This window comes from Natrix helvetica (assembly GCF_964273705.1).
Source record: "Natrix helvetica genome assembly, chromosome: 5".
Classification (NCBI taxonomy): Eukaryota; Metazoa; Chordata; class Lepidosauria; order Squamata; family Natricidae; genus Natrix; species Natrix helvetica.
In genome coordinates, this window is record NC_138551.1 from 102,069,543 (window position 1) to 102,088,184 (window position 18,642).

At 45.0% G+C, this 18,642-nt stretch overlaps 1 protein-coding gene across 4 annotated transcripts in view; it reads left to right on the forward strand.

The window, feature by feature from the left end:
- The first annotated feature begins 10,734 nt into the window (after positions 1 to 10,734).
- Positions 10,735 to 18,642, forward strand: part of LOC309393924 (dual specificity phosphatase 29) — a 28,979-nt gene continuing 21,071 nt past the window's right edge. For all 4 annotated transcript variants that reach the window (XR_014175655.1, XR_014175656.1, XR_014175657.1 and 1 more), the window contains exon 1: positions 10,735 to 10,770. The gene's annotated coding sequence lies outside the window, so the exon portion shown is untranslated. The remainder of the gene's footprint in view (positions 10,771 to 18,642) is intronic.

Consider the following 18,642-nt stretch of genomic DNA (forward strand, 5'->3'; position numbering starts at 1 on the left):
TGGATGGCTGAGAATCTCCATAGCCCCTCAGTAAGTACCTGTTTTTGTTTACTACCTGAGTTACAAGAATCTTCTCAGACCATTTTCCATCCTCTGGGATGACGTGATAAGGCTTCGTGGATCTTGGGGAGATCAAGTTATGTTTTTTTGCAGTTGTGTAACAATCCCACCCTTCCAGCCTAGCTGACAGTTTCCCAACAAACCAGCTTTAGTTGGATATGCATACATATAAGGCTGTGATAAATACAATTTTAAAAACCATTGGTGTGTTAAATGTGAAGGCAGCGTCACAGTGGTGCTGAGAGACTGTCTCATTGAAATAGAGAGCGGGGAGGTTTTATCTTTTTTTCAAAATTCCCTTTTTGCATTTTTTCTGCTTTTCTTCAAAAAAAATGTGATCCAGCATCTGTTGGAGATCACTATTTGGAAGCAAAACTGGTTAATGATTAATACACTCACATTTAATTGAGACAACCTGACAGAGGCATTTGTAGGAGATGACCAGGCTGAGCCTGAGGGAGGGGGAGTTAAATGCATCATTAGTCTTTGACCCACAAGAGATCTGAGTCCAGCCCACCATGAATTCCTTCTACTCTTATCTGTTGCCAATTTGCTTGGATGGTTAGTAATTCAGATTCCTGTAGAGAACTTAAGCTTCCAATAAACTTTTATATCCATTTGAACTGCAATATTCCTGAAAAAAAATCTATCATCACAAAATCTCCAGAACCATAAAGTGTCAGGCCTGTAATTATATTCTTTTTAGGATCTTTGGCCTGCCACACTTTTTAATAATTCTCTATGCTGTTTCATTAGTGTAGTAGTTGGGAGGGGGGAATAGAAAGGAGTAGGATTGTAGAATGGATTGTTGACATTCTTTTGTAGAAGCCAAGGTCATCTTTTGTCTTCGCATCTCGACACCTGGCCGGAAGAAGATGGGTGTACATGCCAGCGTGGAAGAATATGATTGGAACATGTGATGGATTTGTGGGTGTGGGGAGAGATCATGAACTTTCAACTGGTTGAACTTAGAGGATGTAATTTAGAGTTGAAATTTCCATAGCCGTACTAACATGCCTGCGGAATAAATTGCACCTTAAAGGATGTTTTGCCTTGGACAATGATTTATTTCTGCATGGTATTTAGAACCCTAACATTATTCCAAAACTCTACTTTAAAATAATTCACTAACTCCCTCCCCCTTTCAAGGGGGAAGGGCTGGTGATGGAAGATCTGGTGATGGGGTCTCGGCATTCCCAATGCTGACCGGGACAGCGTAAATGTCAGCGGAGAAATAATGAGAAGCTTTTGGTGATAAGAAGCTGAGTGCGGAACTTCAAAGGCAATGGAATGCTGTTTCCAGTTTAATTGCATCTGGAGGAATGCAGGAGGAGACGCGACAAGACGAAGGAAATCTCAGAAAACTTCTTCAGCAAACTGTGAGTGCATGCTCCCCCTCCTTCCCCCCAGCTTGGAAACAAGGCTTGGGGAAAAAAAAAAACCTAGAACAGAGGTTTGGGCTCCTTCCAGACGGCAATAAATGAAATGGCTTGTCACCCTGCAATTAGCTGGGAGAAAGATTCCCTTTCAAAATGGGAATTTCAAAGGAGGCAGGAAGAAGGAATTTTTCCAGCATCTGTCACTTGCAAGCCACCACAAATGGGGCTGCAACCAGTAAATGAAGCAAATTGGGCAGTAAATTGGGCTTTCCTCCCAGGACTTGGATGGAAGAGATGCTACTTACCAACTCCTTTGCCATCAGCATGGGGAAATGCTCCAAGCCAGCAGAGGGCACCTACTTGGCCCATAACTCATCCAAGCCAGCAAAGGGCACCTACTTGGCCCATAACTCCTCCAAGCCAGCAGGAGGGTCCTTGGCACGTAAAACCCCCTAGCCAGCCATCATTGGTTGAGCTGCAACCTGTGAAGCAGGCAACCCCGGGATGGGTCTTAACCCCAGGTCATGGATGGGAGGGATGCCAGTGGGCACCTGCCCTCCCTCAGCAGATGGCACCATGGCAGAAAGCTGGGCAGTGGCCAACCAAGGGATTGACGTCCCCACCGGTTCCAGTCTCCCCTGCAAGACCCAAAAAGGTTCTTACCAGACCTTCCTACAGAGAAGAAATCTCCATGGAAGAAGGGATTACCAAACAGAGGCCTGCATTGTGGATGGCGGGAAAATGTGCGCCTGCAAGGCCCCAAGTGGTTCTTACCCCACCTTCCTACAGAGTAGCAATCACCAACATGGAAGAAGGGATTACCAAAGCCAGGCCTGCAAGATGGGAAGCGGAACAAGGTGCATCTGCAATGCCCCAAAAGGTTCTTACTCCACCTTCCTACAGAGAAGCAATCTCCACCATGGAAGAAGGGTTTACCAAGGGGGCAGCTGCAAGTTGGAGAGCAAGGCAGTGTGATGAAACGGTTCCTGAGTTTAGAGATGTAACTAGGTTCCATTCCTCGTGGGGCCCAATTAAATGCCACCATTGTTGTCAACTTGGCCACAGAGCGTCAGAGTGCTTGGCTCCAGCCCCAATGCCACAAACGTGCGCACCAACCACCACGGCGGTAAAGAGAGGGTCCCAGATGCCACCACAGAAGAGTCATCTGGGCCAACAACCTCTGGAAGAGGATCCCCAACTTAAGGTGAGGAAGTGTCCTACCAAGGGGGAGGCCTCGGAAGAGGAAAAGGGCAGACATTCTCCGGAGGAGGATCCCCAACTTAAGGTGACAAAGAGTCCAACTAAGGGGGAGGCCTCGGAGGGGGAAAAGCCTAAACGACCTCTGGAAGAGGATCCCCAACTTATGGTGACGAAGAGTCCTACCAAGGGGGAGGCCTCGGAGGAGGGAATTGCCGAAAAACAAATGTGTGTACCAGTCGCCATGGTGGTAAAGAGAGGGCCCCAGATGCCAGCACAGAAAAGTCATCTGGGCAAACGACCTCTGGAAGAGGATCCCCAGCTTAAGGTGACAAAGAGTCCTACCAAGGGGGAGGCCTCGGAGGAGGGAATTGCTGAAGAACAAACGTGTGTACCAATTGCCACGGTGGTTAAGAGAGGGCCCTAGATGCCCGCACAGAAAAGTCATCTGGGCCAACAGCCTCTGGAAGAGGATCTCCAACTTAAAGTGACAAAGTGTCCTACCAAGGGGGAGGCCTCGGAAGAGGAAAAGGGCAAACAATCTCCAGAGGAGGATCCCCAACTGAAGGTGACAAAGAGTCCAACTAAGGGGGAGGCCTCGGAGGGGGAAATGCCCAACCGACCTCTGGAAGAGGACCCCCAACTTCAGGTGACGAAGAGTCCTACCAAGGGGGAGGCCTTGGAGGAGGAACAAGGCCAGCCGTGGATGATTGGATCCAAGAGCCCAGAACCTATAGCACCTGCAGCAGAGAGCCCGAAACGGCCATGGGAAGAGATCACAATGGACTTCATCATGGAACTCCCAGACAGCAGTGGGCATAAAGTAATTTGGACTGTTATTGATTTGTTTTCTAAGCAGGCACACTTCATTGCTTGCTCAGGATTGCCATCCGCAAACGAATTAGCGAAAATGTTTGTGAAACACATTTATCGCCTGCATGGAGTACCCAAGAGGATCATTTCAGACCGCGGAGTCCAGTTCACAGCCAAGTTCTGGAGAGAGGTCCTGAGATCTATTGGGTCCACACAAGAACTGAGCTCAGAGGTTCATCCCAGCATGAACGGCGCAGCAGAGGGAGCCAAGGCGGTGGTGGAACAATACATCCGGTGTTTTGTGGACTATCAGCGAGACAACTGGTCGGATTTGCTACCCTTTGCCGAAGTGGCATACAACGATGCGGTCCACAGCAGCAGAGGATTAGCGGGTTTCCAGATTACCAGTGGCATGGAAGTTGTTGCCATGCCTGAGTTGCCTAGTGAACCTCCTTCTTTCATGTCTTTGAGTGAATGGATGGACATGCTAAAGAAAGGATGGGAGAATACGAAGAAGGCTCTAGCAGTTGCGGCAGAAGCCTACCAGAAGCAAGATGATCAACATCGCTCGCTCCAAAACCCCTACCGTGTGGGGGGACAATGTTTTTTTTTTCTACCAAATGCATAAGATTAGAAATGCTTAGCAAGGAATTGGGTCCAAAATTTCTAGGTCCATTCCCAATAGTGAAGATAGTTAACCCAGTTACAGTTCAACTCAGTCTACCCAGAAGTCTAGGGGAAATTGACCCAGAATTTCATTGTAGCTTGTTGAAACCAGTAATTGGGTCTAACAGAAGAGCATCCACCCAAGCTCAATTTCCTCCTGTAGTGATAGAAGGGGAAACACAATCTGAGGTGGAAAAAATTGTAGATTTCAGGCTGAATAGGGGTTGCTTACAGTACTTAGTGCATTGGAAGGGTTACCCTTGGTCTGAAGCTAATTGGGTAAACAGTGGGAACCTGAAAGTGGAGAAGTTAGTAAAGCAATTCAATGGGAAGTTTCCCGAGAAGTCAAGGGGTTCCCCTGGGTGGAGAAGAGGTGGTTAATTTTGTTATGTTAACTTTTATGTTATTCTCTTTGCAGGAAACGTTTTTCTTTTGAGGAGAGGCCGCCTGTCAGGCCTGTAATTATATTCTTTTTAGGATCTTTGGCCTGCCACACTTTTTAATAATTCTCTATGCTGTTTCATTAGTGTAGTAGTTGGGAGGGGGGAATAGAAAGGAGTAGGATTGTAGAATGGATTGTTGACATTCTTTTGTAGAAGCCAAGGTCATCTTTTGTCTTCGCATCTCGACACCTGGCCGGAAGAAGATGGGTGTACATGCCAGCGTGGAAGAATATGATTGGAACATGTGATGGATTTGTGGGTGTGGGGAGAGATCATGAACTTTCAACTGGTTGAACTTAGAGGATGTAATTTAGAGTTGAAATTTCCATAGCCGTACTAACATGCCTGCGGAATAAATTGCACCTTAAAGGATGTTTTGCCTTGGACAATGATTTATTTCTGCATGGTATTTAGAACCCTAACATAAAGCCTACAAACTTGAAATTTGGCACATATTTTCCTCTTGGCTTCTAGGTGCTCTCTAAGAAAGGATTTTTCAAAATGACCATCAGATTATTAGTATTTCTTATACAGCAATTAATACACTCTGATGCTAAGGAGCTCTATTCCCCCTGCCCACCTGAAAAGAACTCTGTTCCAGCTGCCAGTTGCCTCACATTTCGTTACCTCAGTTCAAACTGGCAGATGTTCCACTCCTTCACTCAAGAGCGGTCTGGGGCTCCTTACAGTACTAAACGTCGGTACCTCACCAGATGTCTATGCCTTCCAGCTATGGAACTGCTTCCGAACTCAAGGCGGCAGGAGCAATATTCCCTTATGTGTTTCAATCACCGACCACCACTGAGCCAACGGATTGAACCAGAGTGAACCGGATTTCTCCTGCATTGCCTGATCACATAATTTCATCATGGAGCATGGGTATCCAAATAGCATTACATATTATTTACATTATAAATGCCACATTGTATATTATTTAGCTTATTATTACACGTTTCAGAATGAATTGCTTGCATGTCTTGGTTTCACTTATTATTGGCTGCTTAGGAAAGTGTGCAAGCACTAAAAAAATAGGATAAAACTTTTTAATTGAATGAATTAGTTGTGTAAGACTTGGGGGGAGCAACAGAGACTTAGAAAAGATCAGTAATGATGAAATTATACAATGCTGATATCCGCAACCTTCTCCTGCCTATCGTACGGGATTATTTGCAAAAGTCCCTGAGACACAATTTTTTCCCCTTTATTCTTTCAGTATAAAAACTTGGCTGCAGCATTTCGACCATCGGCAACAAAATTTAGAATGTGTAAATTTGGATGTAGCCTAATAAGCACTGTGCTCTCTTTAAATTTACTGTAATTGGAAGTCCAAAGAAGGGAGAGAGCATTCTTATTGCAATAAATAGCATTCCTCAATCTGAATAATGTATTCTAGGAGCCAAAATAAATCTGGGAACATTTGGTTTAGTTCTAGAAAGACAAAAGGACTCAGTATGATTTTGACAGGAAAAGATAAACAACATCATGCTCTGCATTTTAATATTCAAGATACTCAAGAAATTATTACGAACAAAACAATAAAGGGGGGAAAGGAAAACATTTTCATACAAATCATCTGGATCTTAAAAGATCTCTATACGAAAGATGCTAAACCTCTGAAATAGGTTCATTTCATAAATCACAACAATAAATTCTTCAGAACATCCAACTTGACAGTCTCCAATTAAAACTGAACTTGACACCAACAAAGATACCAAGGAGTTTAAGCAAAAAATATGTTTTATCAATACTTCTAATATAATCTTAAAAGACAGGGCTGGGGTGGAGCCCCCAGGCTGATGAAAACGAAAAAGCTTTGTATACCAATACATTTTAAATTGATTATTTCCTGTGTCCAGACACCTTGGAAGAAGAATTCATTCCCAAATGTGCTGGGCTGCAGAATTTATTAATTTTTTAAAAAATTAAATTAAATACATTTAGATTGCTGTTCTTTCCCATGTGGATTTTATTTTAATTTAAGACTTTTTTATAGGGAAGCAGGAGTAGGCCATGTTCTTGAAAAAGGAAAAACGGTTCCAATGTCTTCAGATATGATGAGAGTTACTCATTTAGACAGTTCTAAAAGGAGACTCAATAAATCCATTGAAGATGGGCGGGTTGATCACTATTAGGCACAATGGCTATTAATGATTATCTATCTATCTATCTATCATCTATCTATCTATCTATCTATCTATCTATCTATCTATCTATCTATCTATCATCTCTCTCACTCACTCACTCACTCTCACTCACTCTCACTCTACCTACCTACCCACACACCCACCCATCCATCCATCCTATCATCTATCTGTCTGTCTGTCTGTCTGTCTGTCTGTCTGTCTGCCTGCCTGCCTGCCTGCCTGCCTGCCTGCCTGCCTGCCTGTCTGCCTGCCTGCCTGCCTGCTTGACTGCCTACCTACCTACCTACCTACCTACCAGTGGTGGGTTCCGGATCTTGTTGCAACTGTATGGTGCAACGGGGCCCGGTGGCCACCACATGAACGCATGCAGTGCGCATGCATCCTTACCTCCTGCGATGCCTCCGCAACGCCTCTGTGATGCTCCAGCTGCTTGGATGCTGCGTGCTTGTACGCAGATGGCCCGTTTCCTTCAAATACAGGTAAGGAACGAGGGCAGGCAGGTGGGCCCTCCAGAGCACTGTACCGGAATGGTACCAAGACCTCCCGGCAGACACCAGTACACCCGTACCAGGGTGTACAGCCTGAACCCACCACTGCTGCCTACCTACCTATCCATCCATCCTATCCTATCCTATCCTATCCTATCCTATCCCTATCATCTATCATCTATCATCTATCATCTATCATCTATCATCTATCATCTATCATCTATCATCTATCTATCTATCTATCTATCTATCTATCTATCTATCTATCTATCTATCTATCTATCATCTCTATCATGAACCCACATATCAGCATCCTCAGATGGTCTCCATGTACAAAATGGGAAGCAGAAAGAAGTTTCTCCAAGGATTTGAGCTTCAATACCCTCTAGAAGACCACCTAACCTAGTTTCTGGAGGTAGACTTTTCCTGAATCTGGGGGCCATAATAATAATTTAAAAACACTTCTTGGATTCAGCCTTCCTCCTGTCACAAAACTAAGGTAATCTGGTAGTAGGCTAATGACCATGGCCAGATTTTTTTTTCCTAGAATGGAACCAAGTGGTACTAAATTTTCCAGATTATTTAGAAGTCAAAATCAGTTTGATTCAATTGGTTCTGTAACCAACATGCAAACAGTCTAGTGCTGCTAATGGCATATCATGAGTTTGAAAGTGTCTACAAAGAGGGAAAAGATATCTCAGAGAACTTATGTCAAAGAATCAGAACTATGCATCAATTTGCAGTTCAGAACATTTATTGTTCAAGCCTACAGACAAGAATCTGATCAACTGACGTTCAACTCTTAGTCGGGACCAGATAAGTGTCAACGGAATTCAAAGGGAGTTGGACTTAGACCATTTATTTGTGGGAACGTAATGACTCTGAGCTGGTGACTCATTTAACTCCACCCCCACCCCTCCAGCTCTGCCTGCTCTTTCCCTATACCTTAGCACATTTTAAGAAAAAACCTAAGCGTAACTCCCCCACCTTCCTCCTACTCTCCTTTTAACAGAAAGAGGAATCCTATATTACGGTTCCAAGCAACATCCCCAATAAAAGAAGACTCTGAGGCTTGAATTTCCTCAAAGTTCCCTTTTATTAGAGATGTCATATTGGCACATCTGGGAAAACCTGAATCTGAAAGTTTCCAGGTTTTCCCACCCAAAATAAAGTTCAAGTTCCTGCCCAGCAGCCACATGTCTTATCACAGGATCCAATCAGACACCATCTAAAACTGGAGATGCCTCCCAGTCACACCAAAACCGCTGCAGGGCGAGGTGGCCTTGACTCTCTGAGAAAAGAATGTTATTTTGACTATATATCACCCACACTCTATATAATCCCCCGCTCTGAAGGCCTAATGTAAAAGATGGCTCCCAGGTCTGACAACCGAGTCCCGGGATGGCGAACCTATGGCACGCGTGCCACAGGTGGCCCAGGGAACCATTTGTCAGGGCATGCAAGGCGCTGCCCTGTCAGCTATCCAGCACGCATGCCCGCACTGGCCAGCTGACTTTAGCCTCTTTTTTTGAGGCCATTTTTCACCCTCCCCTGGCTCCAGAGGCTTTATAGGAGCCAGAGGAGGGAGAAAACAGCCTCCCCCGCCCCCCGGAGGCCCTCAGGAGACTTCAGGAGCTTCCCTAAAGCCTCCAGAGTGCAAAAGAACATCCCTACGGGCAAACTGGAAGTTCGGAAACAGACTTCTGGTTTGCTCGTAGGGCGGTTTAGGCTCTCCGGTGCCTTCAGGGGCCTTCCGGAGGCTTCCCTGAAGGCTCCAGAGGACAAAAAATGACCCTATGGGCAAACCGGAAGTCACTTCTGGTTTCCTCGTAGGGCCGGTTTAAACCCTGAAGATCCCTGAAGGCTCTGGAGGACTAAAAACAGTGACTTCCAATTTGCTCATAGGGACCATGGAAGGGTTTATACTCCTTGCAGACAGCTGGCCTAATTCACCTCTTAAGGTGATAGTCACAGAAAGAGGTTGGAGGAGGGCATGGAAGAACTCATGGAGAAGATAGGAAATACTTCTGAGAAATGATAACAGAAGGAAACATTTTTTTGTGGATCCCTTGAGACATTCAGCTCTTATTCCTCATCTAATGGCCAGGGGCTTTCAGAGGACCCTTCCTTCACTCAGAAGATCCTGGTTGATTAGAAATCAGGAGATTTAATGGCAGGACTTTCTTTCCTTCGCACCTATGTTCTACGATAGGACTCCACTTTTTTCCTTGGGGTACCTGGGTTCAGATCAGCTTTGGAAGAGTTACGCCTATTTGCTGTATTTAATATATAGATTATATTACCCAATGCATTGGACAATGCTCTGTTCGTTGCTGGTTCAGTTCTGCTGTCAGCTTTCCTTGAGTAAGACCATTAGTATAGGATACCTTCAAATATTAGCAATAGCACTAGCACTTAAGCTTATATACCGCTTCACGGTGCTTTACAGCCCTCTCTAAAGCTGTTTACAGAGTCAGCCTGTTGGGGGCCAACAATCTGGGTCTTCATTTGACTGACCTCGGAAGGCTGAGTGAACCTTGTGTTACACGTACTACTAGTGCTCTTTCTTTACTCCTAGTCAAATATTATTATTATCTTTGTATCTTAACCAATGTGGGACGCAGTGGCTCAGTGGCTAAGATTCGGCGGTTCAAATCCCTAGTGCCGCGTAATGGGGTGAGTTCCCATTACTTGTCCCAGCTTCTGCCAACCTAGCAGTTTGAAAGCACATAGAAATGTAGAAAAATAGGAACCACCTTTGGTGGGAAGGTAACAGCATTCCTTGTGCCTTCAGCATTTAGTCATGCCGGCCACATGACCACAGAGACGTCTTCAGACAGCTCTGGCTCTTTGGCTTTGAAACAGAGATGAGCACCACCCCCTAGAGTCGGGAACGACTAACACATATGTGCAAGAGGAACCTTTACTTTTACCTTATCTTGACGAATTAACACACAACAGCTTCAGCTGCCACTCTCTTGATTATAGTTAGAGAAGAAAATGTTGGTTTGCTGTGCACTGATCCTCCCACACATCCCCTGTCATTCTCAAACAGATGCAGCTGGATGGTTTTGAATTTCCTTCCAATTTCTGCTAAGGAGAGAAACCCCAATTTCTGGCTGAGCCAGAAATAAATCAGGTTTAGCTGACGGAACAGCGGCTGTCAGTTCCTGGGAACTGCACAGTCAAGATCAAAGCTGCATCTAGGGAAAAAAAACCCAAATCATGAGCTTCTGTTTCCAGGGAGGGACCTGAGGATTGGTTGGTTCCATGCCCGAATGCCCTTTTAGCCATCTGGGGGTGGGGTGGGGTGGGGAATCCTTCACTACGTCCGTCTAGTGTCACAATTTGCTTCTCCGGCATAATTGCTTGCTGTCGTGGCCGACGGTTTCAGGTAACATCAGGGAATAGATTTAGTAGCAGATGTAAGGATTCTTCCCTTTGAGTGATATCACGCAAGGTCAGTCAGCAAATCCTGCGCTAAAAATAGAGGCCGGTTTCAAAGTTGGTAAGATTCCCTTTCCCGTGCCTTCACACTCCGAGGATCCACGCTGTCTACCAGTCCTGGAGACGTTGGCAGGTAAGCCAAACCTAGCCAAGCGGACGTGGGACTTGCTTTGCCAAAGGAATGGTCCTCCTTTCCCTTTAAAATTCTAGGCTAGGGAACTTGGTCAGAGGAGGATCCCACTCAGCCACCTCTCATAGCAAGGAACTTTTTAAAAACAATTTTAATGCAAGCACCAGGGAGACGTTGGATAACCGTTGGCAGGGGATAAAATGAGATCACCTAACATTCCAAAATATGAAGCCTGTTTCATCTATTGGCTGTACTTTTTTTCATAGTTGAGAGTCAACCTATTGCTGGGCGGGCCTTAAACCAGATTAAGGGGGGTGTCTCAGCTCTAGCTATCGTTTTTCTGTATCTTATCCCTCCTTTCTTCATTTCTTTCTTTAAGCACGTTTGTTCTTTCACCCAAAGGTGCTTTTTTTCAGGAGGCAAACTGGGCCTTTTTCTTTTGAAGATGTTTTGCTTCTCATCCAAGAAGCTTCTTCAGCTCTGACTGGATGGTGGGGGATGGAAGGGTTTATATTCCTTGCAGACAGCTGGTCATTTGCATTCTTTTAGAGGGTCCTTGAAGCACTTGGAGGTTTATCTGTGTGACCTGAGTAGCTAGTAGTTCTTTAACTAACTTCTTCTGTAAAAGAGTTGCCATCAGGCATGCAACGCTATCATCTTCGCTACCAGTTTAGAACTGGAAGCACGCATGCGGCACTTCTGCGCATGCGCAGAGCATCCGTGATGATGGTTGGGCGGAGCCTCCCACCAGCGGTACTACCGGTTCGCCCAAACTGGGGTGAACCAGCAGAAAATCGGCCCCTCCGATAATCGTAGAGCTTTCAGCCTACCAATCCTAAACAAGCCAATTTTCATAGCAGCCCCTTGTGCTGACAGTAAAGACCAAATGCAACCCACTCGCTTCCAAAGAAATCAATGCGTCCTGAAAAACAGAATACTGGGTAGAAAGGTGCTGAAGATGAAAAGCATTTGGTTGTCCTGTATGAGAGAAGCCAGGTCTGGTCTGGGTTGGTTCGAAAACAGTTTTATCTTTCCAGGAAAGTAACCTTCATAACACCCGAGACTACAGAAACATTTTAAAGAAATGGAAATGCTTACATTTATAATGTTCTCCAATCAATCTGGCAAGAATCAAGCCCGGCAGAGTTTTGAGTTTTCCCTTTCAACTCCTCTTCCTCCCCATTCTAATCCCTGCATGGATGTCCTGATTTTCATGGATGATTTATACAAAGGCCACCCTGTTCCCTGAAATAATTCCTACCGAGCTTTTTCGTGCCTTGCATCATTTGATCAAAGGCACTTTTTTTTTCAATCCAAGTGCAAGTCTAATTCTTTTTCCAGTTCCTCAGAAAGAACAGGTCCAAAGAAAGCCACAACATTTCTTCAGAGAGGCCATTAGGATCTGCAATAAATATCCATTTAAAATCTCTCCAGCTTTCTGAAAAGGATGGCAGCTCAATAACACATTTTGCTTTTAAACATGTGGGCTCCAGAGTTGAGTTAGAATAGAATCACCGAGTTGGAAGGGACCTTGGAGGTCTTCTAGTCCAACCTCCTGCTTAGGCAGGAAACCCTACATCATTTCAAACAAATGACTATGCAATCTCTTCTTAAAAACTTCCACTGTTGGGGCATTCACAACTTCTGGAGGCAAGTTGTTCCACTGATTAATTGTTCTAACAGTCAGGAAATTTCTTCTCAGTTCTAAGTTGCTTTTCTCCTTGATTAGTTTCCACCCATTGCTTCTTGTTCTACCCTCAGGTGCCTTGGAGAACAGTTTGACTCCCTCTTCTTTGTGGCAGCCCCTGAGATATTGGAACACTACTATCATGTCTCCCCTAGTCATTTTTTCATTAAACTAGACGTACCCAGTTCCTGCAACCGTTCTTCATATGTTTTAGTCTCCAATCCCCTAATCATCTTTGTTGCTCTTCTCTGCACTCTTTCTAGAGTCTCCACATCTTTTTTACATCGTGGGGATCAACACTGGATATTTGATAGGCAGGCTGCAGTTTTAAAAGCAAAGCAAAGATTTTGGATGTTCCGGTCTCTCTAATTAAAGACTGAAGAGACTCACAAGCAGATATTTGGAACAGACAGAGTGTTACCATCATTCCCATCCAAGACAGGACAGTCTGACTCACCAAATTATTTAGTGCTTCTTCCCTTTCTTTTATTACAGGTTCCAAAGTTAAAAATGTGGGTGGGGGGAGAGAAACACAAACAAACTTGAAGGAATAATGACAGAAACTGGGCAATTCTTTTAGTGGTTGCCCAGATTAGGTTTTGTGACAGGAAGACAATTAAAATGTCTGACAAATTAGATTATGAATGCCAAATGCTTTGGTGCGTACAATGGGCAGTTTAACAATTCATGCAGTGGTGGGATTCAAATTTTTTTACTACTGGTTCTGTGGGCGTGCTTGGTGGGTGTGGCATGGCTAAGTGGGTGTGACAGGGAAACGATACTGCAAAATCCCTATTCCCTCCCTACTCCTGGGGGAAGGATATTGCAAAATCTCAATTCCCTCACCACTCCTAGGGGAAGGTTACTGCAAAATCCTCATTCCCTCCCCACTACTGGGGAAAGGATACTGCAAAATCCTCATTCCCTCCCACTCCTGGGGAAAGGATACTGCAAAATCTCCATTCCCTCCCCACTCCTGGGGGAAGGATACTGCAAAATCTCTATTCCCTCCCCACTCCAGGGGGAAGAGTACTGCAAAATCCCCATTCACTCCCCACTCCTGGGGAAAGGATACTGCAAAATCTCTATTCCCTCCCCACTACTGGGGAAAGGATACTGCAAAATCCCCATTCCCTCCCCACTCCAGGGGGAAGATTACTGCAAAATCCCCATTCACTCCCCTCTCCTGGGGAAAGGATACTGCAAAATCTCCATTCCCTCCCCACTCCTGGGGGAAGGATACTGCAAAATCTCTATTCCCTCCCCACTCCTGGGGAAAGGATACTGCAAAATCCCCATTTCCTCCCCACTCCAGGGGGAAGATTACTGCAAAATCTCCATTCCCTCCCCACTCCTGGGGAAAGGATACTGCAAAATCCCCATTCCCTCCCCACTCCAGGGGGAAGATTACTGCAAAATCTCCATTCCCTCCCCACTCCTGGGGAAAGGATACTGCAAAATCTCCATTCCCTCCCCACTCCTGGGGAAAGGATACTGCAAAATCCCCATTTCCTCCCCACTCCTGGGGGAAGAATACTGCAAAATCTCCATTTCCACCCCACTCCTGGGGAAAGGATACTGCAAAATCCCCATTTCCTCCCCACTCCTGGGGGAAGAATACTGCAAAATCTCCATTTCCACCCCACTCCTGGGGGAAGGTTACTGCAAAAACCCCATTCCCTCCCCACTCCTGGGAGAAGGATACTGCAAAATCTCAATTTCTACCCCACTCCTGGGGAAAGGATACTGCAAAATTCCCATTAACCTACCTTCCAGGTCCGTTCTCCTGTGCAGGGCAACAAAAGGAGATCCAGCCGATCAGCTGGTACGCTGATCGGATGGGATTTGGGAGACAGAGAATAGATGAGACATGCTAGTCAGAGGTGGTATTTATCAGTTCTCCGAACTACTCAAAATTTCCGCTACCGGTTCACCAGAACTGGCTGAATACCACCTCTGAATGCATGGTTAAACCCACAATAAGACAGAATACTGTATTTGCACCAGCTGGAAGTTGACACACTGGAAATTGACACATTGTCAATTTCCTTTTGGGTAAAAATGCCTTCTGGTTTGGGTTTTCAGTAGAGGACAAGACTCAACTTGTCCCTGTAGCTTTCCTCATTTGCTTCTTTTTATTGTTTATCTTGGATTGATGAAGAAGGAGTGAGTAGCATTTGAAGTAGGTCCTTTCCAAAGCTGCCTAAGCCAGAGAAATAGCTCCTGAAGCCCTAAATCAATGTTTCTCAACCTTGGCAGCTTTAAGATGGGTGGAATTCAGCTCTCAGAATCTCTCAGCCAGTATGGATGGCTGGGGAAATTCTGGGAGTAGAAATCAACCCATCTTAACACTGTCAAGGTTGAGGAACACTGTCCTAAATCATTAATCTGGCTTTTATAATGGTCACCATTCTTCGATATGGAGAACCAAAGGTCTTCTCCAGGGGCAGTATTCACTTACCTTCCTATCGGTTCGCAAATGCGAGTGTGCCACCTCCGTGCATGTGCATAACCTTCCGTGCATGTGCTTTTGGCAAAAAATAGTGCCTAAATGGGGTGCCATAGAGCCAGGGAGGGTGGGTGAGGCCACCTGCAATTTCTGCTACCAGTTCGAGTGAACTGGTCTGAACTGGTAGAATATCACCTCTGGTCTTCTCCGAGGCCCCAGAGAAGGCTAATCCGGGCCGAGACAATTATCTGAGAAGAAAATGGGTAACAGAGCGGATATTCAGATGGTGCCCTAGGATGGATCATCTGTACAGCTTTAGCCATCCCTGCAAGTCTGATCAACCATTAAAAGTTCAAGAGTTCTGTCCAAAACAAGGAAAACACTACCGATTACACTGTCCTTGTCATCCTGCACTCAAAGAAAATTGGAGAATGGGTAGATGATTAGAGCTACTGTATTTTTTCGGAGTATAAGGCACACCTATTTCCCCCCTAAAAGAGGGTGAAAATTTGGGTGCACCTTATACACTGAATGTAGCCCCACCCACCCACCGTCCCCCACCCTTTGACCTCTGCTTCCCAGCAATTTACCTCCTTGCAACAAACAAGGAAAATGGGACTTGCAGCGGCTGCAATAGGCTATAGCAATCCCTGAAGCCTGAAACAGCTGATGATCCGGAGGTGCTTAAACTGAAAGTGAAACTTGCTGTTTGCTCCACCAGGCAAATTGCTGGGAGGCAAAGGCAGATATTTTTTTCTTGTGCTAATCAGGCTGTTTGCTGCAAGAAGGTAAGTCAATAACTATAAATGCCTATAGAATGTTCAAATTTTTAGACTTATTTTTTAAAGACTGCTTTATTATTATTCTAGACAGCTTAACAAAATGAAGATGCTTTTTAAAATAAATGCTTGTTCTGAAGAGGCTCAGTGCTATTGTCTCTCCTTTTAAATAGCAGAGAATAACTATACTTCCAGAAAGCCACATCCATTTTAATAGCATTTGTACAAGTATAGTCTGAAATGTAACAGTAAATGTAACAGTGTATATCGTCTGTACTGTTTGCTGTTTGTTGCAAGGAGGCAAATTGCTGGGGGGGGAGGGGGGCAGAAGCAGATTTCCCCCCCTTGTTTTCCTCCCCTAATGCTGGGTGCGTCTTATACTTTGGAGCGTCTTATACTCCGAAAAATACAGTACGTTTGCTACGAGATACATGGCTTGACTCATGTTTCTCTCCCATGTCAAAGACATGATGGAAGTGGGGAGTTCCTTTCTATCACCTCTCCCATCCCCAATTTATTTCCTTCAATCCATCCAAAGGATTGGAAGAATCAATAGAGTGGTCACATCCAGGTGATCAAAAGCCCCACCCCTTCTGCCCATGTGAGTGGTGGAACTGTGATCATATTGTCATGGACTCTGTTTGGAACTCCACAAATGCCTTGACTCCCATGGGAAAGAAATTGTGTCAGTGCTAATTATACTTTCATTCCTGCTACAAAGACGAATTTAGGGAGGAGAGGACCACTGAAGGAAGCAGCTCATCTTCCATTAGTACCTCAGATAGTAGCTCAAGCGTTTGTTGCAATTAAAGCAATGATAGGTTGTAATTGCTTATTGTGATGTGTGCATAAAACATCACACTGTGCAAAGCTGTTGCGCAGTTGCTGAATCCTTTCTAGCTTCTACCTTCATTGTCTCTTCCCCACAGAAGTCATCAGCAGATCTGCACATAATAGTTTTAAGCATTAATCATTTCTCTTTAAAAATGCATAACTGTACATTTTTTAAACAAGGAAGGAATTAATCATGAAAATCGAAACAGATTTCACTGCAAGGTTGAGATGGAAATCAATCAATCAGAATAGAGCTGGAAGGGGACCTTGGAAATCTTCTAGTCCAACCACCTGCTCAACAGGACCCTATAAAATTTCAGGCAAGTGGTTTCCAATCTCTTCTTGAAAACTTTCAGGGATGAAGCACCTACAACTTCTGAAGGCAAGCACTTCCACTGGTTGATTGTCCTCACTCTCAGGAAAGTTCTCTTAGTTCCAGGGTTCTTCTCTCCTTGATTAGTTTCCATCCATTGTCCCAAAGGTGCTTTTTCAAGAGGCAACTAGGCTTTATGGGTTTTTCAGGGTTTTTTTGAAGATGTTTTGCTTCTCAAGAAGAACCTTTGGGACAATGATGACCTGGGTGACTGAGAATCTCCATTTCCATCCATTGTTTCTTGTCTTGAGTTCAGGTGTTTTGGAAAATAGGTTGACCCTTCCTCTTCTTTGTGGCAAGTCCTCAACTACTAGACCACTGCTATCATGTCACCCCTAGTAAATCAGAATATCAAAAGTCTGTATTAGTATCTTATGTTTGGAAAACAACAAGGAATGAAAGCTGCTATGTTTGTTTTAGGGTACAGTATAGAAAAGGAAGAAGACCCTTAGAGAAATGTCAACAACCAGGACCAGATTGTACCCCCAATTTTAGTTTTCATTAGAAATATGCTACTGGTTCTCGCACTTTTTAAAAAAATGATGTTAAGACTCCTGTTGTCCCCAAAACTGGGCTCTTGCTAGGTGTTGAAGCCGATAAGTCACCAGACACAAGGTGTAGATATTTAATTATACTTTTATTTTGGTACCAAGATATAAGGACCCTGGTTTGAAAAGCTAACCAAGGGCCAAGAGTAGAATCTTACAGCAGTTTTTATAGTCAAGGGATGGTCGCGTTAAACTCTTTGCCTTTCCCCTAATAATGCATGCATAACAGATAATATTGATTGGTTATTTGGATTTCACATCCCTTGTTTTTCACCCCAGGTCATGGGTATCTTGCAAAGTGTGCCATCTCTATGTGGCTTTGGGGTTTTTTTTTCTTATAAGTGAGCTATTCTTGTTCCTAATATCCTGGCTAGTGGTTTTAAGGTGCTAACTTTTGTCTTGCTATTAATGTGCAGAGCAGAATAAAAGAACAAACAGTATTATCTGTGGTAGCTCCCTCTTCAGAGAGAGAGACAGGAAAGGAGCAAAGTTCTTAATTGTCAAGGCAAAGAAATGAAGACAAGAGAAAATGCTTTATCAGAATTCATATTCCTCACTCTCATGTCCATTCCACCCACACCTGGGTCCTATTGCCACATATAACCCTTCCTCTGATCCCCAGGGCCTCATCTGGACATACATTCCATCATCCAGTGACGTGCGGTGAGGTTTATGGCTGGTGAGGCTGGTGACGTCATCAGGAAGGCGGGGAATGGGACCACATGTGCTGGAGGCTGAGGCTGCCTCAGCCTCCATCACACGTGATCCCATTCCCCGCCTTCCTGAGCGTGCTCCGCCGGCTCGCACTCCGCGGTCCCCAACAGCTGCTGCTTTTCAGTGCTTTTCTGTGCTTCTGGCGTTTAGGACATCCAGCTATCTACCTAAACGCCAGACGCACAGAAAAGCACTGAAAAGCACTTCGCCTCCAAGCTACTTCGTCTTGATGACGTCGCCACAGCTACTGGATGCAGCCGGACCTCCAGAGCGGCGCCGAGGCAGTCCGGGCGGATGAAAGAGCGAGCAAGCAGCCTGATCCTCAGTTGCTCGCCCGCTGGACTGCCTCGGTGCCACTCTGGCTACCTCCGTCCATCCACGCCCGGCAGCTGCGGCGATGTCATCAAGATGAAGTCCAGCGGAGGCAGAAATGTTGTCGGCACTCCCAGACTGACAAAGCCACGAAAGGGACTGGGGAATGACGAGAACCT